General features: G+C 33.9%; 2 pseudogenes; both read right to left on the reverse strand.

Annotated features, from left to right (window-relative positions):
* Nucleotides 1–1,053: 1,053 nt before the first annotated feature.
* LOC131174805 (protein trichome birefringence-like 19) lies at nt 1,054–2,885 on the reverse strand (annotated as a pseudogene).
* A 521-nt stretch (nt 2,886–3,406) lies between these two features.
* LOC110671572 (protein trichome birefringence-like 19) lies at nt 3,407–7,788 on the reverse strand (annotated as a pseudogene).
* Between the last annotated feature and the right edge of the window lie 1,870 nt (nt 7,789–9,658).

Here is a 9,658-nt window from a genome sequence, read left to right on the forward strand (position 1 = left end):
GATTCATTGAGCTATATATGATCAGTGGTTCAGCTTTCAAGCTCAGTAACTTTGTTTGAGATGGAAAGTTTTGAGGAACTTAATCTGTGGTTCTTGAGGCTGGGGAGGGTAGTACGGCAAGACTAAATTTTGATTGAGCTTTTGGGAGCATTTTCTTACCCAACTTTACCAAATTGAGTTTAATTAAATACTTGGAAATTGAGTGTAAATTCTTTGATGGTAGCTGGATTTTTCAATTTAGGCAACCCCACCCAATTTACTAAAATTTTTGTACATCAAAATGTTAGAAATGTAGTCAATAGATCAAACTGAACAGGCAATGACTACTTTAGACTCTTGCATTTGACTAAAAAGTGCATTACAGGGGGAAAAAAGGTTTCCAGCAGAAACCCAAAGCTCTTACCTGTATATGCTCTTGCAATTCCAAAGTCATCTTAACCTTTTTCTATAGAAAACGATCAGGGCCTAAATATTTCATATGCAAAGCAAAATGATTCTCTAGCGCACTTGGGAACACCATAATTTTAGTAGAAAAAGGTGATAAAATAGAGGTATTTGATTGCTATGTGAATGGTGGGTGACCTTATATTATTGCATCTACGTGTGCTCTAATGCTATCATATTCTATCATCTTACCAGGCTACATTTGTTTATAAATGTAAATTATTATTAGACAATTTCTAAACCTCCATGCCCATGGAAGAGTGAGAGCTCGTTAGGAAGAATGAAAGTAACATTTTCATTTCTCTTAATAATTTTAACTCGATTCTAATAGAATTTGAAATTGAAATGCATTAATTTAATTTAATTTAAGTTTCAAATGTTAATATTTAAGTGTCTGTTTGAGAACTAGTGCAGTGTATTATTGAATTGTTAATGAACTTGTCTGCATTTGGGAAGGCCTGAAAATTTGAATTTGAAGAGAGCATCCCATGCTGCACCCTGTTCCATTCAAAGACTATCTTTGCTAATGATGGCATTTGAGCACTTATTATCAGAAGCTCTTTTCTTTTAATCATCCAAATGACAGAAATTAACTCAATTTACTGTACATCCAAAAAATTAATGCTATGATTTTATTAGAAAGAAAAATTTTGCAACAAAGATTGGGCTAGCAGTATCTTTGAAATCAAATGGCTTCTCAATACCTTTCCATCTTCAACATCTGAAGCAAGAAATCATTCCAAGTATCAATAGGACCTGGCAAGCACCAATGCACACAATCAGAAATAGTCACATTCTCATGTGGCCAATGCCCATAATGGTTAGGGTGTCCATCTGGCCTCACAACCATTGCTTCATTTATGTCTAGCAATCTAAACTTCAAACCTCTCTTCTTCCCTTCCCTTTCTGCTCTCCTTAACTCCTCAACTTGAGTCAAGTAGAGCTCCAAATCATCCCCTTCCAATTTCATTTCTCCTCTTGAAACTGGCCTTGTCCTGATACAATTCCCTCCTCTGTTCCATTCCCCATTCTCAAAATGTGCAGGTGACAATGTCCTCAAAAATGTCACCCCATTAAAATTTTCAAGTCCCGTAAGGATCTTGAAAGCAGTCCTGAAAACCCTTCTGTATCCATATAACATAGTAAGGTTCTTGATATTGTTTTTGAGGCACAAATGGCAACCCACAACCTTGCCATTTTCAAAGAATACCTGTGGTCCATAGAACCATCTTCCAGCTGAGATGATGACATAGTCAAAGGCTTCAATTTGAGCTGCCCACACATCATTTGCCTCATCTAAGTAAAGATTCATGAGGCGATTGTAGGTTGGGCCATTAGGGTCTGTGTCAATGGCTTTAACCAAATGAGGTGACCAAAAGGATGCTAGTGTGAAGTTGTAGTTAACATAGAACCATCTTTTCAATCTTGAATCTGATGTATAAGAAACATCTAAAGGATAGACCACCTGCTGTAAGAGAGAGAAAGACAATAAGGAAAATGATTCAGTACTGATTGATTCTTGCAATCTGACAAGCCATGCACTTACAGTGGCTAAGAGGCAGAGCAATGACTGCATTTGGTTTCTTGCCAGAGAGTCCCCAACAAATGCCATTGACTTCCCTCTTACAAGCTCCAAGAACTGGTTTGCATCAAATAAAGGGAGCTCACATTGGTCAGGTTTCCATCTCCATTTCAAAAAATCAGTGTCAGGTCTGCCAAACTTGATGCAGCTATGTTGATCAAAGATTTCCTGACATGTTGCATTAGTATATTAAGACCTGTTGGGGTACCAAATCCATCTTCCTTGGAAAATAGTACATGTAGTCTTCCCAAAATTTATGGTCTTAAGAGTTCTAAAAGATGGCCAGGGTGAAGAGGAGTTGAAGATGTAGAGTGGAATAATAGTAACAAGAAAAAGGATAAGGCCTAGTAGGAGAAGTTTGATCATGGTAGGTTGATGCCAATGTGAAGCTCAATGAAATGAGCATAACTAGAGAAATTAAAAATGGGACAATTTGCATAATAGACACACCAATATAGGTAATATATAAACAACTGGATGATAAGGATGAAGTTCTTCGTAAGAGTGAGTAATATGGGCCAGGAAAATCCTTACCTACACTACATCCAATCAGTCTAAAAACTGTCACATGAAAAAAATGTGTTGAAATTATTTCAGGGTTCATTGTTTTTAAGTGTGAACTTATCAGTTTGGTAAAGTGAGAGAGAGACAGAGAGAGAGAGAGAGAGAGAGGAGGAGAGGGACAAAAATCATGGCAGTACTAGGCATTGTTATTATGCTTATTAAATCTTGCTAGAGTGATGAATGAAAGAATCTGAGGAACATCAAAGGAGGAAAAGAAGAGGTTCAGGAACCCGTCCCTGGTGTGACTTTAGAGCAAAGAAAACAAGGAGTTTTCGTTTTGTTACTGTCAAGAGTCCCACATTAAAAGAAAAAAAATCAAAGATTTATAAGAGTAGAGGGTTAGCAAACTAATTGATTACTCCTAATATTTTAACAATGATCGGTTCAAGTCTAAGTAAGTCTATCTCATTCTTTATTTACTCTTATCTCAATCCGCTCATTTACCTCTCCCACTTGATGAGTCTAAAACTTCTAAGTGTCTTAATCACTTATTAATTAATTTATCAAATTTATTATTTTTTTTATCTTTTGATTTTGTTTATTTATCATACAGAAAACAATGATGTTATCTACCATTATTTACTAAATAATCATAAAAGAAGTTCCACTAAAAAAAAATTATGAAAGAAGTTCAATATTTCTTCGTTGGACTAAGACTTCCCACTAAAGAAAATAGACTTTTAGCAATGGATTAATTGATTCATCGCTAATTTACAGTTAATTCAAATTTTGAGTTTCAACAACGAATTTACTCTGTCAATAAAATCTGTCACTAATTATTAGTGACGGATTAATAATATATTAGCAACGGTGACATTACTAATCATGTTATTCACAACGAATTTTTTTTTCTTTTTTTTATATCTCATAATATATATATTTTTTGCATCCATTCGATTTCATAGCATCAACCATAACCCGCACAAATACAATAATAAAAAATCACTAAATAATTAATAAAAAATTAAAAAAAAAAGACAAAAAACAAAGAATTGAATTTATCTAAGCTTCATTTTCCAGTCACTTGAATGAAGCTTCTCCTGATATGAGCTCTCATCATGACCACCACCTTCCATCTTCAACATCTCCAGCAAGAAATCACTCCATGTGTCAATTGGTCCAGGCAAGCACCAGTGGACACAATCATTATGCAATGTGACATTTTCATGTGGCCAATGCCCATATCTACTGGGGTGACCATCTGGTCTCAACAACATGGCCTGTGTAGTGTCAAGCAACCTAAACTTCAAGCCCCTTTTCTTCCCTTCCATTTCAGCAATCTTAAATTCCTCCAATTGAGTAACATAGAGCTCCAGGTTTATACCCTCTAATTTGGTCTCATTGGTCCGAAAAGGTCTTGTTCTCAAGCAATCGCCCCCTTGGTCCCACTCCCCGTTTTCATAGTGTGAAAGGTGCAAATGTCCTAAGGAAGGTTATGCCCTTAAAATTCTCTAGGCTATTAATGGCTCTAAAGGCAGTTCTAAAAGCCTTTCTGTACCCATAAGACATTGGCAAATCTGTCACATTGTCTCGGAGGCAATAGCGGCAGCCAACAATTTGGTGATTTTCATAGTAAACGCATGGACGAAAGAACCAATGGCCAGCATTTATGATCAAATAATTGAATTCTTCGATCTGGCTTGTCCATTCCTCATTGAATTGATCAAGGTAGAGTTTGAGAAGGCCAGTGTGGGTTGGTCCATTGGCATCTGCTTCTTCTTCTTTCACCAAATAGGGTGACCAAAATGTGGCCATGGTAAAATTGTAAGATGGGTACCTCCAACGTTTGAATTGCTCATCTGGTGTATATGAAACATCTATGGGATATTCCACCTGAAATTAGAGTTTCATCAAGTACTTAATTAGGGCATTAATAGGAACGAAAGGGAAATTCTTACTTAGATCAGACGAAAGGGAAATTCTTACTCAAATCAATTTATTATAGATTTAATATATAAATATGTGATATTTATATATTTAAAAGATAAATTTCACCATATATCGTCGTGGTAGACTGAGTCTAAGTAAAAAAAATACTTAAACCAATTAGACAAAAGCTTGTCATTACCTTGCCAAACTTAAATGTTGTGTATATGTGAGAATATTAGTAGCACTAATCATATATAACTACTACACTTTAATGTTTGTTGGATACAAGTAAAATTAAATTAAAACCAGTTTGAGTTTCGTGGTATTTTAGTTGCCAGTCAATTTCATAGTCAAGAGAGATTTGTGTGGCATCTTCTTCAAAAAGCACATATAGAGTTTTCAAATATATTAGTAGGAAAATTAAGTTTATATTAATTGTCATAATTATATTTCATTAGACCCACAACCATAAGTTATGCCCAGCAATTCCTATATATATATATATATATATTTTTTTTTTTTGTTTAGTATTTTCAAAAAATAAAAAATTTATCAATAAATCTTTCATGAGATAAACACTTAATTATATTGTAAAATAAATATTAGTTAGATATTAAAGGTCTATTTTCTCCTACTATAATTAATGATCAAATGTTAGCAGTTCTTAATTAAGATTTTTTTTGTTTAGACCTCTATCTAATTCAAGACACAAGATATATAATTAGACCCACCTATTAAATAGGTGGGTCTCACATATTTGTATATGATAGGGAACCAAAACTAGAAATCCCAATAACATTCAGTATATTACAACTTTGAACTGCTAATCATTGATTTAAAAAATTTATTCCTACAGTATTTACCAAACATCATAAACCAATAATTATATAGGAGCTTAAAAGCAAAAGCTTACTCTTAACGGTTCATCCAAACCAGTACATTAATTAATTAATTAGGTTTTTAGAACAATAACATGCATGATTGTGAAGATTCGATGTCATGCCAACACGTTGCATAACATCTTTCATTTATCTAAACTTTGAATTACATAATGACTTAGGTCAACTAATCAACCTAATTCATTCAAATCAAAACTTATGGCACTGTAAAAACGTTAATTCTGCATATAGATTGATAAGAGTTGGACTTTTTAACACACATCCATAAGTTACAAGAATTTTTATGTTGATTTTGTATTTTTGACGGCCTTTGAAGCCAAAAATAAAATTTTCAGTTACAGGGAAAAAAAACAAAGGCTCAAATAAAGAGAGAGTTATGCGAATACTCCCGACATGTTTTACCTAGTGTAGGGGAAAGGACAGATTCCAGTCTGCTTTCACTGCTTGAAAATAAAGGCTAAAAGACACAGTATATCACCAGCTTAATTTTCAGCTTTAACGCCAGGATGAAGAACATTTATTTGATCAAATGTTAACGTTTACAGTATTTGATTAAATATATTGTCAGGCCATTTCTTGTCAACTTAACTTATAGATCATTAAAACAACGAGAAATCAATACAAAATAATTCTTACTAATTCTGGTGATGAAATTTCCATGCGCATATAGACTTCGTCAAACCCACCAAAGCATAAAGAATTTCAGCATATAAAAAAAATGAACATACAGATGGTAATTAATAACACTTACCCTGGAAAGAAGGCATATCAGGGACTGCATTTGGTTTCTACCCACAGAGTCTCCAACAAAAGCCATAGATTTGCCTCTAACAATTTCCAGGAACTCAGCATGGTCGAAAACAGGTAGCTCACACTCATCAGGTTTCCATCTCCATTTCATGAACTCTGTGTCGGGTCGGCCATATTGCATGCAATTTTGATGCTCATGTATTGCCCAACATGTTGTGTTTGTGTAGTATGGGGCTTCAGGATTTGGAACCCACTCTCCGGAGAATATATCGCATTTCGTGGCTACTAGGACATGATCATCCTTGTTGACCCCACAAGCTCAAAGGAGCATAGATTTTGATGATACCAAAACTCAACTAGAATTAAACTAACATTGTTTTAAGTGTTGTGCATCTCAAAGAAAAAGACACAAGTATTTCATGATGGATTCGTGCTTCTAAAGAAAGGATGACATTCTAAGGATAACACAGGACGAATCAAAACAGATAAAAGAAGAAAATGTTACCTTCCAAGACTGCATTGAAAATCAGAATTGAAGGTACATATAGCATAGAAGTTAATTTTATTTTTAGGATTACTTTGAAAAGAATTGAGGAGTAAAAGTCAATGATGCTTATTTTCAATCCCTCAAAAGATTTTTCTTTTAAATATCATTATTGGCCTAAAAAGTGTTTGACTATGATTTGGTATAAAGTTTTATAGTTTTGAAAGTTATGCAAAAAAGTTTTCCTGGTATGCTAACTGGTTTGCTACTTATTTAGTATGCTAACTGGTTTGCTATTTTCTCAAGTATGCTAACTGTCTCAACTCTGTACAACATCGCAGAAAACGACAAAATAACGGCTATTTTCTTGAAATTTGTAACTATAACGTTCAAATGAGTTTCCAAACAGTCAAAAACATTCCAAAGCTATAAATACACCTACCTTTGGCCATTTTGCACTTAATGAAAGACTCTCCACTGTTTAAAATCATAAAAGCTTTCATTCAAAGTGCTAAAAGTATTTTTATTGCTCATCATTGGCTTATTTACTCATCTCTTCTTTATAGATTCTGTTGTATTGAGTGAGAGTGAGTTTTAAACACATTATTATCATTTATGAGAGGTCATTCAAGCACCTATTAAAGCTTAATTGTAAAAAGTGTTTGGGATAACACTTGGTAGAAGTGTGAAGCTACTTGTAAAAGCTTTGGTGAGAAGATTTGTAAAAGGCTTTTTGTCTCTTGCCTTTAAAAGAGAAGAATAGTGAAGTGAAGACTCAAAGTGGGATCTTTGAGAGAGTGGATGTAGGCTAGTTGAAGCCGAACCACTATAAAAATTTCAGTGTTCATTTTCTCAACCTTTACTTTTTACATTTATGCAATTTAACTTTATGATTGATATGATTTTGCTGATATGAAAGTTGAGGCCATTTGCTGGTAATCTTGCTGCAATATGAGAAAATCAGTTTACTGCTAAATCTGCTTTTACTGCTAAATCTGCTGATATCTGATTTAATCTGCTTGTTGTTTGATCTGCTGTCAGTTAGTATATCTGGTATACTGCTCTGGTTGCTGTGTTAAAAACTTATCCAGATTACTGATATCTCTGTTGAATGTTGATATAATTTGTTAGATCAGTATACTGATTGCATATAGCCTAACTTTGAATCAACTTGCCAATAGAGTTGTATTGTTCATATTTCACATTAGTCAATTGAGTTGAACCTAGCTGCAATTTTCAAAGGTTTTGAGCAAGAATCGAAAATTGTTTTTAAAGTCCAATTCACCCCCCTCTTGGACATATTTTGGGACATCAATTTGGTATCAGAGCTTGTCTCTCTTGCTTGAGGATTAAACCCCTTAGAGTGATCCATACACATGGCTAGTTCATCTAGAAACTCTGCTGGTATACCTGCCCCCTTAGCTGAAGGTTATTCCATCACTAGACCACCACTTTTTAATGGCACAAATTACTCTTTTTGGAAAACTAGAATGACAAACTTTATACAATCTGTTGACATTGATGCTTGGAGAATAATTAAAGATGGTCCTTATATTCCTTATAAAACCAGTGAAGGAACTGTACAAATTCCTAAAGCTGAGTTGAATTTGATGATAATGATTGGAAGAAAATTTCTACAAATGCCAAGGCTATTAACATTCTTCATTGTGCTCTTGATATTAATGAGTATAATTGTGTTTTAGGATGTCAAACTGCAAAAGAAATATGGGACAAACTAGAAGTCACATATGAAGGAACTGATATTGTGAAAGAGTCAAAGGCAAACCTCCTCATCCGTGATTATGAGTTGTTTGAGATGAAACCTGGTGAAACTATTGTTGAAATGAGTACCAGATTTACAGATCTTGTCAATCTACTTAAAGCTCTTGGAAAGAGATTCGAGGAACAAGAACTTGTAAAGAAAATTCTGAGGTCTCTTCCAAAGTCATGGGAAGCAAAGACTACTGTTATTCAAGACACCAAGGATTTCAGAAAATACACCTATGATGAGCTAATTGGTTCTCTCATTGCACATGAGATGATCTATAAGAAAGATGAGAAAGAAGGTGATCAAAAGAAAAAGAAAGGTATAGCATTCATATCCGAAAAGGTAGATGAGAAAAAGAAAAGTGTTGCTTTTAAAGCTAGTTCAAGTGATGATTCAAGTGCTTCAAGTGATGATGATGAAGATATGGCTATGATAGTCAAAAGATTCAAAACAGCATTTAGAAAAGGTGGAAGCAAATAAAAGAAATTCACAAAGAAATATGCTCCAAAGACTCCAAATCATTCAAGTGAAATAGTTTGTTATGAGTGTAACAAACCAGGCCACATTAAGCCAAAGTGTCCTACATTGAAGAAGAAAAACAAGTTTAGAAAGGATAAAAGCAAAAAGGCAATGGCGGCAACATGGAGTGATGGTGACTCTTCATCAAATGATGAAACAAGTGACAAAGAAGCTGCAAACACTTGTATGATGGCAATTGAAGAAAAAGGTGAAAGCTCACACATCGAAGATAGTGAAAATGAGGTAAATCTTGAACTTTTTAATGTTGATGAATTAGAACTTGCATTTATGAAGACATATGATAAATATAGAACTTTTAAAAAGAAATGCAAAATTTTGGTTCATGAAAATTGTGCTTTAAAATCAGAAAATCTATCCTTGAGTATGGCTTCAAAGGAATATGAATTTTACAAATCACAAATGAAATTATTTAAGGAAGTTAATGATGAGCTTCAAAGATCAAAAGAAGTGTGTGAACAACTTCTTGAGAAAAACAGAATTCTTGAAGCAAAAGTTGAGTCTTTGACAAGAGATTTAACTAAATTTACAAAAGGAAAAGAAACACTTGATATACTTCTTGGGAATCAAAGATCCACAAATGAAAAATCTGGAATTGGTTATGATGGATTTGTGAAGTATGGAAAATACAAACAATTTTTTGTTAAAGCTACTTCCTTTTCTCAACCAAGTATTACATGCTTTTATTGTAATCATAAAGGTCATATGATTAATTCTTGTCCTATTAGGAAAGGAACCTTTAAGGCAAAGAAAGTATGAGG

Source organism: Hevea brasiliensis, chromosome 16 (genome assembly GCF_030052815.1).
Source record: "Hevea brasiliensis isolate MT/VB/25A 57/8 chromosome 16, ASM3005281v1, whole genome shotgun sequence".
Lineage (NCBI taxonomy): Eukaryota > Viridiplantae > Streptophyta > Magnoliopsida > Malpighiales > Euphorbiaceae > Hevea > Hevea brasiliensis.